Raw genomic sequence first — 16,827 nt, 5'->3', positions numbered from 1 at the left:
GGTATCCCACCTTAATCCTTATACTACAGACCGATTTAGGTTATCACTTAAGGCATGATCCACTTGTATATCACATATACATGCTTAAGTTCACATAAGATAACCAAGGAGCTTTGTTTATTGGATATGAGTAAATTTTAGAATTAAATAACATTTATTTTATTCATTGAACAACGTGTATCTTTACAGAACAACGAGACTCCGGGAGAATTAGGACACCAATCCCAACACATAGACCGAACTATATCCAACAAGGTTCTGTTTTTCCTTTCTGATACACCATTCTATTGAGGTGTACTAGGGGCCAATAGTTGGGACGCAATCCCATATTCTATCATATAGTTTTGAAATTGGAGGTCCATATACGCTCCACACGATCAGATCTAGTGTTTTTATCTTCTTACCTAACAAGTTTTCTACTTCAGCCTTATACTCCTTGAACTTGTCAAGGGCTTCAGACTTACATTGCATTAGGTAGAAATACCCGGTCTGAATGTACAAGCTCCAAGTTATACCTCGAGTTCTAACATTCATCGGACCACAAAGGTCTGAATGTACAAGCTCCAAGGCTTCCTTGGCTCTGTAACCTTTTCCAGTAAAAGGTTGTTTGGTCATCTTGCCTTCGAGGCATGATTTACATATCGGCAAGGAGTTTTCTTCTAAACTATTTTAGAAGTCCACTTTTCACCAACTTTTCAATCCTATTGAGGTTGATGTGACCTAACCTTAGATGCCAAAGATGGGTGTTTTCCTTTGGAGAAACCTTTGGTCTCTGTTGGTCCCGTACTGAATATTTCAGTGTTAAACAAGGCTTTTATGACTAACGGCCTTTGTACATATAAGTTATTTTCCATTGAACCAAAACCAATCTCCATTCCATTCTTGAAAATAATAACTTTATTCTTAGAAAATGAGACGATATAGCCTTGTTCAATGAGAAAAGAAACCGAGATTAAGTTTCTCTTAATATGAGGAACTATAAAAACATTATCCAGTAACAGATAACGTTTCTTGTCAACAAATAACTTCAGCCTGCCTATAACAACAACTGAAACAACCTCACCATTACCGACTCGAAGAGTCATCTCTTCTTGTGGCAACGTTTACCAGGAACTAAATCCTTAGTAAGAGAAACTGACATGATTGGTAGCACCTGAATCTAGGATCCAGACAGAATCATCATTCTCTACCAGACATGTCTCCAAGGCCAATAAATCATATTTACTGTCTTGTCTTCTCTTTTAGAGAGTATTGGGATGGAGGTTATTTGCCATAAAATTCGTTTCACACAATTCTTTCCACTATAATAAATCGATCATTTTTAAAAGCTTTATACAGAAATAGAGTTGTTGAAAAGAAAAAACACATTGACCTACGTTAGGTTTTAAGCAAATACTCGTTGTAAAACAAAATAACATCCAATAAGGTTTTAGCAAAACTAACATGAACCCCGTGTGACATCTAGTTTCACAATGACGCTTCAAAGGTTTAGGATAAGAGCCGCCGAAGGGAGGTCAGTTATCCCTTCTTTGAATTGAGAAGATCTCAACCAGTCATTAATACTAGAACAACTCTTGCTCCTATAACGACTAGTCATCATTGATTTGGCCAAGAGATCATTAACTTACTTAGCACTTTCTTATAAGTGTGACCCGCCATTTTAAGCCCTAGAGGTCCGTCCCAAAAGGCCAATCCGAAGGGAAAAATTTTGATTGGGGCAAAACCTAAAGTGACCCTATCCATTTCTAGAGTTTACCTTGATATTGACCAACTGCACAAAACCCATCCGAAGGGGACTGCATCGAAAGCGATACGAGGGCGTACAAGATGATCTCACAGTGTGAACCAATGACAGAGACCATAGGACGTGTTGGCACACACCCTTCACCCACTTACTATAAATACTCTCTCCGTCCACCTTGATATTGACTCATGCAAACACGGATGCATCCTGGGGAATCTCGAGGCCAAGCATGAATCTCATGTATGAACATACAGGGAGAAACGTGAGTGGAATCATAGACATATCTGATACGCCTCCTCTTCCCATTAAGTATTTTATAACCTAGGGTTTAGCTTACTTAGAAAAAAAACGGCTAAGGATTTTAACTAAGTGACTTTTAGGTTTTTCCAAGAGTAACTTTTACCTTGGATAGTTGAACAACTTTTGATCATCATCCATTAAACTCTTTAATAGAGTCTTTGACCAAAACGTCACATGCTTGTTGAAAATCTATCTAATTCACCTTTCCAGGTAGGTTCCCAGGTAGGGGTGTTACATTTCCGTCAACTTAAGAACCCCAACCTAGCCAGAACTCGCCTTAGACAAAAGGTCCCTTATAGATAGGTTTACAACAAATTTAATGTTTTATTCCAACCAATTTAATCCTATTAAATTGATTTTAAAAATTAAGGTAGGTTACTAAACTCTTTAGAACCATTTGAACTTAAGTCTATCTCAATCCAATCTTAAAACCCTTTTTAAAAAAAAACTTGAGTTCACCCTAAGTTCGCATGCAACTCTAAATTATTGATTTTTGGTCTAATTTCCTTTATAACACTTATAAACAGAAACAACCACCACAATGCGAAGCTAACACATGCAAGGCATTCATAACGCTTATAAAAGGCCTAAGTGTCATGCTCAATGCATTGTCCATTCATTGCTACTTCTTTTATATAACACTTATACAAAACTGCAATGAAACAAGAAAAACATGCTTCCATTCACCCTTAGACTATAACATTTATAATAAAATGATGATGCATGATAATGATCAATGCATGCAAAATATAACTCTTATATTTCATTATGCATGCGCATGCTTTCAAGTAATTTCTTCTTGCAATATTATAACATTTATAATACATGATGCATAAGTAATTGCACAACCTAAGGTGGGTTTTGAACTATATGACAAACACTTTGACATATAAGTACCATACATCACATGTATAAGCAATAAAAGTTGATGAACCGGGTAAAATTGCCTTAAAACACAAAAGAGAAAGCTAACTATTACAAAGACAAGGAGTCTCCAGTTCAAACAGGCGAACCAGTTCTTGAACCGCTCGGAAAAGCATCGCTTCTTCAACCATCCATCGTGTAAAAAGCACCCCGCGATAATCTACATGATAAAATAAACCCTTCATTCTATCGCTTACCAGCGCTTCCAGAGTTAAACGATCGCATTACTATACAATTGTTTAAAAAAATCCAAACGATCATTTAGCCATTACAACACGATCGTGTACCTTTACTAAGCGATGAAGCCTGAAGTACACGATTGCTTAGCGCGCTCCGCACGATGCCCGCCTTCCACGATAGTCTAAGCGACTAAGATGCCGCGAAGCACCATCGCCTAAACGATCGTTTAGCTAGCGTCTTCGTATCGCATACGTGCGATCACATAGGTAGTAATGAAGCGATGAAGCTTGTTAACTATACGATCGTCTAGTGCACGCCTTTTACAAAAAGATGAGCATCGCATGCTTCCACTACAATCGCCTACCTCCAGCACTTACGCGATCGCGCAACCAACGCTACACGATATGGTAAACGATTTACCTCATCGCTTAGCATTAGCTAAACGATTGTTTAGAAAATACTACATGATCGTCTAGAAAAAATATCTAAACGATCGCTTAGTTAAATCCCAACGATCGTTTACCGGAGGCTGTACAACCCGATCAACGCTTGATCTTCTTCTTCGTTGAGAATTATATCGCCATGCGCCGAAGCTTCATCACGAACAACTCGACGAACTCGAACTTTTCGAATTACAAACTCGATTGCAAAGTTAATTTCGCCCAAAAACGTAGAGACCTTTACAATCAACACTTTGTAATACCGAAAGATTTAACAAAAAGGCAATTTAAACCCGAAACATTCATCAATTCATCCACAAATGTAGAAAACGGTTAACTACAAATGTAAAAACCCATTGCGATTGTAAAAACCATTTGATTCAGATATGTAATTTGGAATATCAGAGAACCTGGCTCTGATAACAATTGAAGGAAATCAGAATCGGGATTTTCGTGAGCAGTGGAAGCAAGACTATTCTAAATTACAATCATGAATCAACAATACATTTACAGTCGACTTCAATATAAATGGTTATGCAAATATACAGAGAAATTACAGCATGATACAATAAAAGTACAAAGGAAAAAATTGTACTAACAACAGCAGAAGCGTCTCCACGCTCCGATGCGCACTCTGATCGATCACAGCAACCACGAGCGCCCGATCTACACCACCGCAACACTACACGAACACTTCGCGCTCATCCTCAACGATCTCTTCACTCACAAACTCCTCCTCAGCAGCAAACTTCTCCACAACACCACGAACGGCCTTCGGAAGACCTCGACGGTGTCGAGTTGAGTCTGACACCCCCAACAAGGCGATCTTGGTATTCTCGGTGTGAGAATTCGGAGGGTGGGTTCTGTTCGGACTTTGTGTGAGGCAGACGAAGGGAGGAAAGACAGATCGTGTACATGACTGGGCAAGTGGGAGAAGTTGGAGACTCATCGTATAGGTCGCTGCCCAATCGTTTAGATAAAGCTATGCGATCGTCTAGCTAAAACTATGCGATCATTTAGCTCGGTCGATTCTACATGATCGTTTACCTTGGGCCAGCGATCGTCTAGCAAAGCTATGCGATCGTTTAGTAAACACTGCACGATCATTTAGCTAGCACCTGCACGATCGTTTACCTAGCCCAGCCGTCGTTTAGTAAATCTTTCTTCCAAAGAGAAGCTGTAGCCACTACGTTCAAGCCCTGGAATCAACCCTTAAGGGAACAATCTCTCTACTTATCCCTGCTTTGAGAAAGGAGTGAATTCCATATTATGGATTAAGTTCCCAGCTCCCAGATTAGACAAGTCCCCAGAAAGGTAGGCATGTTGAGTTGGCAATCTGGCCACTCTCACCCATACTGATCAAAGAACTGCCCTCAAAAGCAGGAGTTCACAAAATACTCAGGATTGAGGTCGTGTCATCTATGGTCGTTTAGGTGAGATGCAAGTCTCTAGTATCAACGGCGTTATATACAGAGTTTAGTCATCTCGTGATCCAGGTCTTATACAAACTCTTTGTATAGGATACCTCTGCTCCATGTCTCCATACGAATGGTCAGGATCAACCATCTATAGTAGTTTACAACACTTGTAAACCTCTATAAAGTGGACCGTATCCGTAGTGTCACCAGGATCAGGCATCCCACCTTAATCCTTATACTACAGATAGATTTAGGTTATCACTTAAGGCATGATCCACTTGTATATCATATATACATACTTAAATTCACATAAGATAACCAAGGAGCTTTGTTTATTGGATATGAGTAAATACCAGAATTAAATAACATTTATTTTATTCATTGAACACCGTGTATCTTTACAAAACAACGAGACTCCGGGAGAATTAGGACACCAATCCCAACACATAGACCGTACAATGTTCAACAAGGTTCTGTTTCTCCTTTCTGATACATCATTCTATTCAGGTGTACCACGGGCCGATAGCTGGGATGTAATCCCATGTTCTATCATATAGTTTTAGAATTGGAGGTCCATATACGCTCCACCACGATCAGATCGTAGTGTTTTTATCTTCTTACCTAACAAGTTTTCAACTTCAACCTTATACTCCTTAAACTTGTCAAGGACTTCAGACTTACGTTGCATTAGGTAGAGATACCCGGACCTTGAATAATAATCTATGAAAGAGATGAAATTTCATACCCATCTCGAGCTCTAACATTCATTGGACCACAGAGGTCTGAATGTACAAGCTCCAAGGCTTCATTGACTCTGTAACCTTTTCGCGTAAAAGATCGTTTGGTCATCTTGTCTTCGAGGCATGATTCACATATTAGCAAGGAGTTTTCTTCTAAACTCTTTAGAAGTCCACTTTGCACCAACTTTTCAATCTTATTGAGGTTGATGTGACCTAAACTCAGATGCTAAAGATGGGCATTTTCCTTTAGAGAAACCTTTGGTCTTTTATCTGTTGTTGTCGTACTGAACATTTTAGTATTAAATAAGGATTTTATGACTAACGACTTTAGTACATATAAGTTATTTTCCATTGAACCATAACCAATCTCCATTCCATTCTTGAAAATAAACACTTTATTCTCAGAAAAGGAGACGGTATAGCCTTGTTCAATGAGACAAGAAATCGAGATTAAGTTCCTCTTAATATGGGGAACTACAAAAACATTATCCAGTAACAGATAACGTTTCTTGTCAACAAATAACTTCAGTCTGCCTACAGCAACAACTAAAACAACCTCACCAGTACCGACTCAAAGAGTCATCTCTCTCTGTGGCAACATTTGTCAGGAACTAAATTGGTAAGAGGAACTGACATGATTGGTAGCACCTGAATCAAGGATCCAAGCAGAATCATCATTCTCTACCAGACACGTTTCCAAGACCAATAAATCATATTTACTTTCTTGTCTCCTCTTTTGGAGAGTAATGGGATCAAGGTCGTTTGCCACGAAATTCGTTTCACACAATTCTTTCCATTGTAAGTAATCAGTCATATTAAAAACTTAAACGGAAATACTTACGAGTTGCTGAAAATAAAAAACACATTGACCTATGTTAGGTTTTGAGCAAATACCCGTTGTAAAACAAAACAACATCCAATAAGGTTTTAGCAAAACTAATATGAACCTCGTGTGACATCTAGTTTCGTAATGATGCTTCAAAGGTTTAAGACAAAAGCCGCCGAAGGGAGGTCAGTCATCCCTCCTCTGAATTGAGAAGATCTCAACCAGTCATTAATACCAGAACAACTCTTATTCCTATAACTACTAGCCATCATTGATTTGACCAAGAGATCATTAACTTACTTAACAATCTCTTGTAAGTGTGACCTGCCATTTTAGGCCCTAGAGGTCTGTCCCAAAAGGCCAATATGAAGGAAAAAATCCAATTGGGGAAAAACCTAAAGTGACCCTATTCATTTCTGGAGTTCACCTTGATCTTGACCAACTGCATAAAACCCATCCGAAGGGGGACGCATAAAGGTGAAACGAGGGAGTACAGAATGATCTCATGGTGTGAACCAATGACAGAGACTATAGGACGTGTTGACACACACCTTTCATCCACTTACTATAAATACTCTCTCCGTTCACCTTGATATTGACTCATGCAAACAACGATACTCCGGGAGCTTTGTTTATTAGATATGAGTAAATGCCAGAATTAAATAACACTTATTTTTTTCATTAAACAATGTGTATCTTTACAAAACAACGATACTCCGGGAGAATTAGGACACCAATCCTAAAAAATACGCCGTAATGTATTAGGTTACTTGAAACCATAAATAAAACACATCCTTCTCTGCATCCACACATTTGAACTCCTCATTCCAACTGAAGCCCATTGCATGCATTGCTCAACATCTCATTAATTGTTGTGTATTGTCGTTTTAAGAATCTCACCTTGCACTTTATAGTCGATGCTCCAATGCCACAGTTAGGAACTTTCTCCTCCACCATACATTCAAGTAGTAACAAATAGCCAAGTTTGAAAGTTCCATTATCAGCTTGCCACCCATTTTCAACCAAATCCATTAACGATTCAACCAGCTTTGCGTCTTCAACCTTGGACCATGTGTATTTTTTTATCTTATCACGACTAGCCATTAAGCTACATGCATTTGTATATCTAATTAAATTAAAAAAGGGAATATGTAGAGAATTTCATTTAGTAGTACAACTTACGTAAGATATTTCATTAAAAAAAACAAGAAAAATGTTCGAGCTTACAAGAATATGAAACAAAGTTAAATAAAGTTAAATTCACAAGAAGGCAATTTCAATGATAAAGCATTTCTTCATGATGGTTGTTCCCATGCATCAAACATTCTACTCACCAAATCATCCTTAAAGTTGGTCCATTCATCAGATGTTTCAATAATTGTATATTGTCCTCGCCCAATCCAGTAGGTATAAAGATTTCATCCTCTGATGCTTCCAGCTTTGCAGCTGGCCCCATCTCCCTGGTGATCAGGTTGTGAAGCAAGCAACATGCTGTTATTGCTTGACATTAGACCTTCACTGCGTAGAATGACTTTCCACGAAGAATAGCCCACCGACATTTCATTACGTGAAAAGCTCTCCCTATGCAATTTTAGCATCATATAAGTAGTAATAACCTACACAGGTTATATAAATAGTTAGCTGACAAGCTATTCGAGTTTATACACAAAAAATGTTGTCCTGGAAAGTTTCATGTACCCTTTGGGACCTTTAATCCAGTAGGTTAAGAAATCGCATCCCTAAGCACCCTAGAATCGGTTGTGGACCTTTCCCACCCTGGCATCACGAATATGAACTCTCCATTTGAAGAACATACATCAAACATGTTTGTGGCTATCTCACCCTTCCTGGTACGATATTATGGTCGATCAGTTGAACTAACATTGACCTTGATGTATGTGCCATCCAAAGTACCCAGACAATTCTGTTTGAGTTCATATGTCATAAATAAGTTATATTTGCGGTTTCTTGAAAGAAAGTTCTTTAGTATTTGACCATGTATTGATAAAACCGATCTAATACCTCAAACCATTTCCATTTCTCACCAGTGTAGTCATTTATGATGGGCTTTGATTTTTTTAATAGTATTTCATGAAGTTGTAGCACTGCAGCAAGGACAGAATTGAAATGTCTTGAAACAATTTCTCCAAACTGTGCAAATTGTCTTTGAACTACTCGATTCTTAACGTCGTGGGCCAATATGTGGAGGAACAGTGCCACCATCTCCTTGACATCAATACATTAAGTAGGGTCAGTTGACCGATCGTCCTAAGCATATTACAAAGAATGGCAAATGTCCGTCTATCCATTCGTGTGCTCTCACGACAAAATAAGTCATTCTCATAAATAAGTCGGAAGAAGTTCAGTTGCCTAATCTGATATCTAATAAGCGATGATTAGTTCTCTATTCTACGATGTTTATTTAGGAAAGAGATAAAGCTACCAATAGTTTTCGCTGAGAGGTGGTAATGATCTGTATGATGGTAAATAGTTCTTCGTTTTCCATATTCAAAAATAGGAAATATATTGAAATTGTTCCTAAAACCGTGAGAACTAATATGGATTAAAATTCTGAAGGTACATCAAGAGCTAATACTAATTCTTATATACATAACGACAACTCCAACAATAAACCCAAGTATTAGTGGTTTGTATTGTTTTATTGTCCTATACACTCACTTGTTGGAATGACCCAAAGTACAAATGCTTATTCCCAATAACTATAAGCTCAGAGGTTCGTATGGACCATCCCCATCTAATCTCCCTGTAACCATTTGTGGGTGGAATCTTATAATAATTGAAAATTCCATTTCTAGATGAATGCTCATAATAAGGAACATTTTGATATATAAAAGCTTAAGCTATTATATTATTTAGCTAATTTATTCAAAACAAAACTTGAACAACTAAATTGAAGATTTTTTTCAATGTCAATTATGCACTTGGAAGTGGCTAGTGAATGAAAACATCATAATTTCTTTTTTTTTTAAAAATCCTTTTACTTATTATTATGAAAATGTTTTGCAATTTGAAGTGGTTAATTCTACACATATTATTATGGAAATTACCAAACTTGTTATGATTCAATTTTATTTATAAAAACAGAAATAATTATTTATCAATAGAAACAAAAACCTATTATGATTCAATTTTATTAGTAAAAACAGAAATAATTATTTATCAATAAAAACAAAAATCTGTTATGATTAAATTTTATTCGTAAAAACAGAAATAACTATTTATCAATAAAGATAAAAACGTGTTATGATTCAATTTTATTTGTAAAAATAGAAATAACTATTTATCAATAAAAACAAAAAACCTACAATTAATTTTATGATATTTCAAATCTACAATTATCTACAATTAAATATTGCCCAAATTGCCAAAATGCACAAAAATAGAAAATTTTATGAAGGTCATTGTATGACATAAATAAAACTACTGAGATATATAAACATACAAAATGCATACAAAATTGCCCAACAAATTATCAAATTACAAACATATAATTATCAACGATATATAATACTTATCAACAAAAAAATAAATGTACGAAATAAACAACAACAATCCAAAAAACGTACTACAATGGGAGTGGACTGTAAAAATTGGTATATTGCTTTACACAAATCTCAAACTAATGGAATGTTGGATTAGTTTGGGTGCACAACAAGAACAACGAAACAAGTTAGTAAAAAAAAAAAAAAAAATAGATGAATTACTTAATAAAGGAACTTGTTTAAGAAAGAAATGTCATACCTTTGTTACTCGTATGTTATCTATGAGTAGAGAGTTTAGAGGTTGCAAGATCAAATTTGAAACTAAAGCTGAAACAAAAAATAATGGACACATTAACATAACAAACCATAATAATTAAGAGAATAGAACTTTCCATACCTTAACACTTTCAACAGGTGAAAGAACACAATGACACCCTACCACTCATGAAACAAACAAAAGTTAAAAAATGGAGAAGAAAAAAGTAAAAGAAAAATATGGTTGATGGAAACAACTCACCAAATTGGAAAAAAAAAACTTTGGGCGTGGAAGACTCTCGAATTATTGAAGGTGGATGAGGAGGAGTTTATATAGGGAAGAGAAGAGGTGGTAGGCGGTTCAACATTAATTGAAGCCCAAAAAAATAAGAATAAATTAAATATAGATTTGACAAGCCTCGGGTTTAATTTTACAAATCATAAATAAATGAACTCAGTCAATTTCATTAAGTGGTTGAGTTAATAATGGTGTGGTTGAGTAATTAATGTATATGCAAAAAAAAAAAAAAGAAGAAGAAGGAGTTCAATCAACGAACAAAAGCATTAAATAGAGGTGGGTGGAGTTCAATCAGTAAACAAAAGCATAAAAGCATTAAATAGAAGTGGGTGGACCAAATAAGCAAAATAAAATCATAAGGAGTTAAACACAGCAAACATCCATTGAAATTGAACGAAAACATAACTAAAATCATGGTGTAGTTCAACAACTATTAAATAAGCAAAATAAAATCACGAGTTAAACACAACAAAAATAAGTTAAACATTCCATTGGAATTAGAAGAAAACAGAACTAAAATCATGGTATAATTCAACAACCATTAAATAAGCAAAATAAAATCATGAGAAGTTAAACACAGCAAATAGAAATTAAACATTTTATTGGAATTGGAAGAAACATAACTAAAATCATAGTGTAGTTCAGCAACCATTAAATAAGTAAACTAAAATAATGAGGAGTTAAACACAACAAACAGAAATTAAATATTCCATTGGAATTGAACAAAAACATAACTAAAATCATGGTGTAGTTCAACAACCATTAAGTAAGTAAAATAAAATCATGAGGTGTTAAACACAACAAACAGAAGTTAAACATTCCATTGAAATTGGAAGAAAATAGAACTAAAATCATGGTGTAGTTCATAACCATTCAATAAGAAAAAAAAACATGAGGAGTTAAACAAGTTAAACATTCCATTGGATGAATGAAACAACCCCCTAATTAAACACAATGAGTTGGAACAAAACTAAAATAGGATGAATGAAAACAAAACTAACACACAATTAGTTGGAACACATAATTAAATACAACAAGATGAATGAAATTGGGAAAAAAAAAACTGCAATTTTAGAACATAAAAAATGAAATATAGCAGAGAATAACAACATGAAATTGAGATTTTATAAAGAAATAATCAGATGGAATAACTCATCATCGGCCTCTTAGGATTTATAAAATAAATCCAAGGTGGATGGTATTCTCCCCATCGAGCTTCACTGTATTCAAATAGCCCCTACCATGCATTTAATGATCGATAACCCAAAAGAGAACCAACGACCAAAATCCAAATGTAGAATAGGTTAAAAGTGAAAGGAGGACCATCGAAGCAATAAATGGCTAGTTGAATTTTTCTATGAAGCAATAAAGAGGAAGGGAACTGATCCAAAAATTAACAGATCAGTCGAGAAATTATGAAAAAAATCGAGAGATTTGCATGCAGGGAATGAATCAATGAAACGAGAGATCTGTGGGTTAAAGATAGGGTTTGAGACAAGAGATATGAAGGATTTTAGATTTGAGGGTTTAAGATGAGAGATCTGAGGGGATGAAAAACGCGTGAGGGAAGGGGAAAGAAGAGATCTGAGGGATGAGATCTGAGAAATGGGAGTCGCATGAGGGAAAGGGGAGAGCAGAGATCTGAAGGATGAGATCTCAGAAATGGGAATCACGTGAGGGAAAGGAGATAATAGAGATCTGAGGGATGGGGATGAGAAATGGGGGAGGGAAAGGGAAAAGAAGAGATATGAAGGATGAGATTGAGATTCATATGAGGGAAATGGGAGAAGAGAGATCTGAAGGATGTCATCTGAGAAATGAGGTTCAGATGAGGGAAAGGGGAGAGGACAGACGTGTGAGGGAAAGGGGAGAGACATAAAACACCCCCTCCAAATTGAAGTTATTGTTTGTAGATCATTAGACTAGACATTTGAAATAGATGACATATAAAAATGGATCCCTAAATACTGAGATGATATTGGATCTATCTTAAATCAACTCATATTGGCCCCCCAAACAACCTCTTAAAGATTTTTACGTTGTCTTATATTGGATAGAAGTGTTCAAATAACTCGATAATTGAACCATTTGGACTATTAACCTAAATTGCAAATATTGAGTTAGGTTAGTTTTGTTCTTATGTTAGGTTGGATTGAACTTTTTTTTTTTATATTTATCGGGTTAGTTAAAAAGAAATTTTGGTTGACCCAAACCCAACTCGAATTATATATTTATATAAAGTTTGATTACTTTGGATCGATGAATTTGTGAATTTTTAATATTTTTTTAAAAAAATTATTATTTTTGTTTGTTTTAATTTAAAGTTTGTAATAAATATCATAGATATTTGGTATTTACTATTTGAATTTTATGATATTTTAGTTATTAGCTAAGTATTATATATAAATTTACGTATTCTAAATCAATAAAGAAAAAAAAAAAGTTATAACCAGCAATCCAACCCGAACCAACTCGAATTTTCAAAGTTGGGTTGGGTTAGAGATTTTGTTTAATATTTAGATTCGAGTTGATTCAAAAAATATCCTCAATCCAACCCATGTATACCTCAAATATTATTATTCATAAATGTCCTATAAATTTTACATTATTTCATCATGAGTTTTTTTTAACAAAATTAACCCTTTTATTTTATTTTCTAAAAGTTTGTAATATTATTTTCTTCCCCTTATTCTCATCCATCTGATTTTAAACTTCTTAAGTAGTATTTATTAAATTTGATTTATATTCAATTATTGCAAGATTTGTCATGATATCATTCCCTTAGTTTTATGAGTTTTTTAAGGATATTCGTTTTCAAAAAAATAAAAATTTTCCTTTTTTTTCCTTCTTTTTTTTTTTTTATAGTTTTCGTACCCAGGATCTTTAATTTTGGTGGATTGCATCTTATGCATATATATGAGGTTTATTCCATATGTATTTATAACAAATACAAATTTAAGGTTGTTATATGATATATATACTCCTTATTTTAATTTTAGTCTCGTTTTTATTGAGATATATATTATACATATTCTATCATATATACCATCTATATAAACTAAGATAGATGACATTCTCATACTATTTATAATAAACTCATATATATTTGAAACTGAAAACAAAGTATAGAAATGAACCGCATATATACCATGTACTATAGTCATTTTTATTTTGAAAATAAAACGGGTTTGGAAAGTCACTTAAGGCGTATGAATATGTTATAGTTTCTTCCTATATCTTTATTTCATATGTCTATTTACTAATATTATTTTTTAAAAACAAAAATGTATGAAATTCGAGGGGGTGATATAGACATTTGAGCCAGATTTTTTTATAATATTTCATTCCACTAGGCTATTCGTGAACATAATAGAGAGTTCAAGACATTTTTGTAATTAGGTCTATTTAATTAGGCTCTACATGTAGAAAGTCATTTTTTCTTTCATTACGTTTACGTCAGCACATAGTTGAAATGATCGTAACATTCCTGCAAATTGTCAGACACACAATCGTAAACTTTTGAATTTGGATGGCGATTAAGCGACATTTGCTCTTATCTGGCGAGCAGTTAGTCGTGTAAAAATAGGAAGGTGCGGATAATTTTGCTATAGGATCTAACCTCCACTCACATTTTGAGCGAATGGTTTTTATAAAACACGAGAGAGAAAAGATGTTGAAGACATCGTTAATAAAAATATTGAAGAGTAACAATTGCAAAAACGCTTTGATTGCAAATAATGCAACAATACTTAGTCGAGGACAATGTGTACTCTCTATAGTATATTTTGAAAAAATTCTACCATTGTAGGCTTACACATCAAAAGTGGCAAAATGTCACTTGAAGGAAAAACAAAATGAAACTGAGAAAAACTTGCTAAGCTATTTACAAAACGTAAATATAAAGTGGTTGATTAGAATGGTTTAGACATACGGTCACTGACTGACATTGTAATATCCCGAATTTTTCAAGTAATTTGCATTAAAATATCTTGAAATATTTCGGCTTTGTTTTGATAAATTGGGGCTAACAATTTAATTTAGAAGACAAGATAATTAATTTAAAATATATTTGTAAAGAATTGAAATTTTAATTCAATTTAAGAGAAAATTGGATAATTTATTTTGAGGAAAAATGTGTTTTTAAATTGATTAAATATCTGGAAGGTGTAATTTATCTCAACTATTGGATTGGATTGTATGTTCTCTCTAAATTTAGTTTGGAGCCAAAATTAAGTTAATTGGGTTGACATTAATTTGATAAGAGATTTGGAATTTTTGGATTATTTTGGATAAAGAAATAAAGAAAAGGAAAAAAATTAGGATTTTGAAATTAAAAAGGATTTGAAATTTAAAAAGAAAATGAGACATTTGATTCTAAATTTTGTCCTCTTTAATTTTGGAGTTTGGATCCAAATTAGAGAAGATAACTAATTAAAATTAAGTTGATAAGAGAAATTTGGATTTAATTTAAATTAATTAGATGATGAATTTTCTAATTAAAATATGGATGTCCTAATTAGAGATAATGTTTTATTCAAAAAGGAAATCTAATCTATCTACTACTTCAAGTTATGGAATCCCAAATAATTTAGGATTAGGAGTATTTTTCCTTTATAAATAAAACCATGCAGTTCATTCCAAAGGGAGGTCAATTAGAGAGAAAAATCTCTTTTACTTTCATATTTTTTTAGTCATTCGTTGTTATGTGTTTGCCGGTTAACGTCGTTTGCCGGATTTTTATTTGGTGAGTTGTTGATGATTTTTCTTTGGATTTCTTGATTGGTTCTTTAGTACACAATAAATTTTGGGCCAAACTTGATTTACCTATAAGATTTGAAGTATTTATTCAAGTTTTTGAAAGTCATTAGTGTACTATTCAACAAGTTCTGGGGCTTTGGATCACATAATTGGTGAGTATTAAGACTATGGAACTTTTTGGATTAGTTATAAATGTTGGAAATTGGATTTTAAATCATAAATTATGGTTTATGTGTAGATTTGAATCTTTGAGGAAAGCTTGGAATAAATTTGGAGTAAACAAAGCGTTTGAGACATTAATTCAAGTTTTTGTTGGACTTTGATTTCTTGGATTAATTTTGGAATTTAAATTCGAGGTAAGTAATCTTACTACTAGTATCGCCTTTGTGCCAAACGATAAATTTAAGATTAATTTTTTAGGATTCCAAGACTGTTTACATCGATATGCATGAGGATAAATAAGCTGATCTTGATTACGTTTTGAAGCATGTTATGAGTGCTAGCATGAACTAAGATTATTTTGTTTATATGATTTGCTAGATGAACATTGAGCATGATGATGTGTATTTGTATGTCATCTTAGGCCTTTTACTTAGAATTATGAAGGTTGTTAGGCAGAATATGCGTCGATCATGATAGGAATTCATGAGAATATGAGTTTGCGTCGATCAACATGTCGAATCTCAGCTAACCCGTTATTTTGCGTTAATTATGCGTTCAATGTTCTATCTTTGTAGCTAATGCAGGAAATGAACGCAAACATGGAAACCGGACCACCACAAAGACGACAACATGCGGAGAAACACTCCATCGCAAGGCAAACACATTGATCAACGCATAGGTGTTACGGTGATCAGTCGCATGAGTTCATCGCATGATAATTGCGCTCATTAGGCGATCGCGATTATCATGTTGAGTTGCGGTATTAAGCGAATGCGGCCATTGAATGATTACGGTTACGTGACAACGCAACTAATGGATCAACGCAAGGTAGGTGAAATGAACGCATCAACGCATCTACCTCGAGAAAATCCAGAGCTGATGTTGACATTTCACCTACCACGCTGTTAGTGGCAGAGGTTCAGAAATGATGAACGTGCCGAACGTCAGACTCAGAGCAGTCCAATTAATGTTGTCGGCAACCCAAGCTCTAGAAATAGAAGCCGAAGAGCTGAAATTCATTTTATCCAAGGTTTTCTTCTAAGGTTTGCCTATGGCGGATCCTTGCGATCCAGAAAAACGCGTGAGAAGATGGCTGAGAGTTCTTCACCTCCTTCATCCATTTCGAGTGACGACCAGAGCCTTCGACCGGAGTTAGATCTCGAGAGAGTCAGCTCCTCCACCCAACCATGGCACCACCGGTAGCCTTGACGCACATCCGTAGGAAGCAAGTCTTTGTTTCCAGCTGGTCATTTCCTTTTCTTTCTTTTCTTATATTGTT

This window comes from Benincasa hispida, chromosome 9, assembly GCF_027475165.1.
Source record: "Benincasa hispida cultivar pf3 chromosome 9, pf3_genome.v1.1, whole genome shotgun sequence".
Taxonomy (NCBI): domain Eukaryota; kingdom Viridiplantae; phylum Streptophyta; class Magnoliopsida; order Cucurbitales; family Cucurbitaceae; genus Benincasa; species Benincasa hispida.
Note: the sequence above shows the minus strand (reverse complement) of the source record.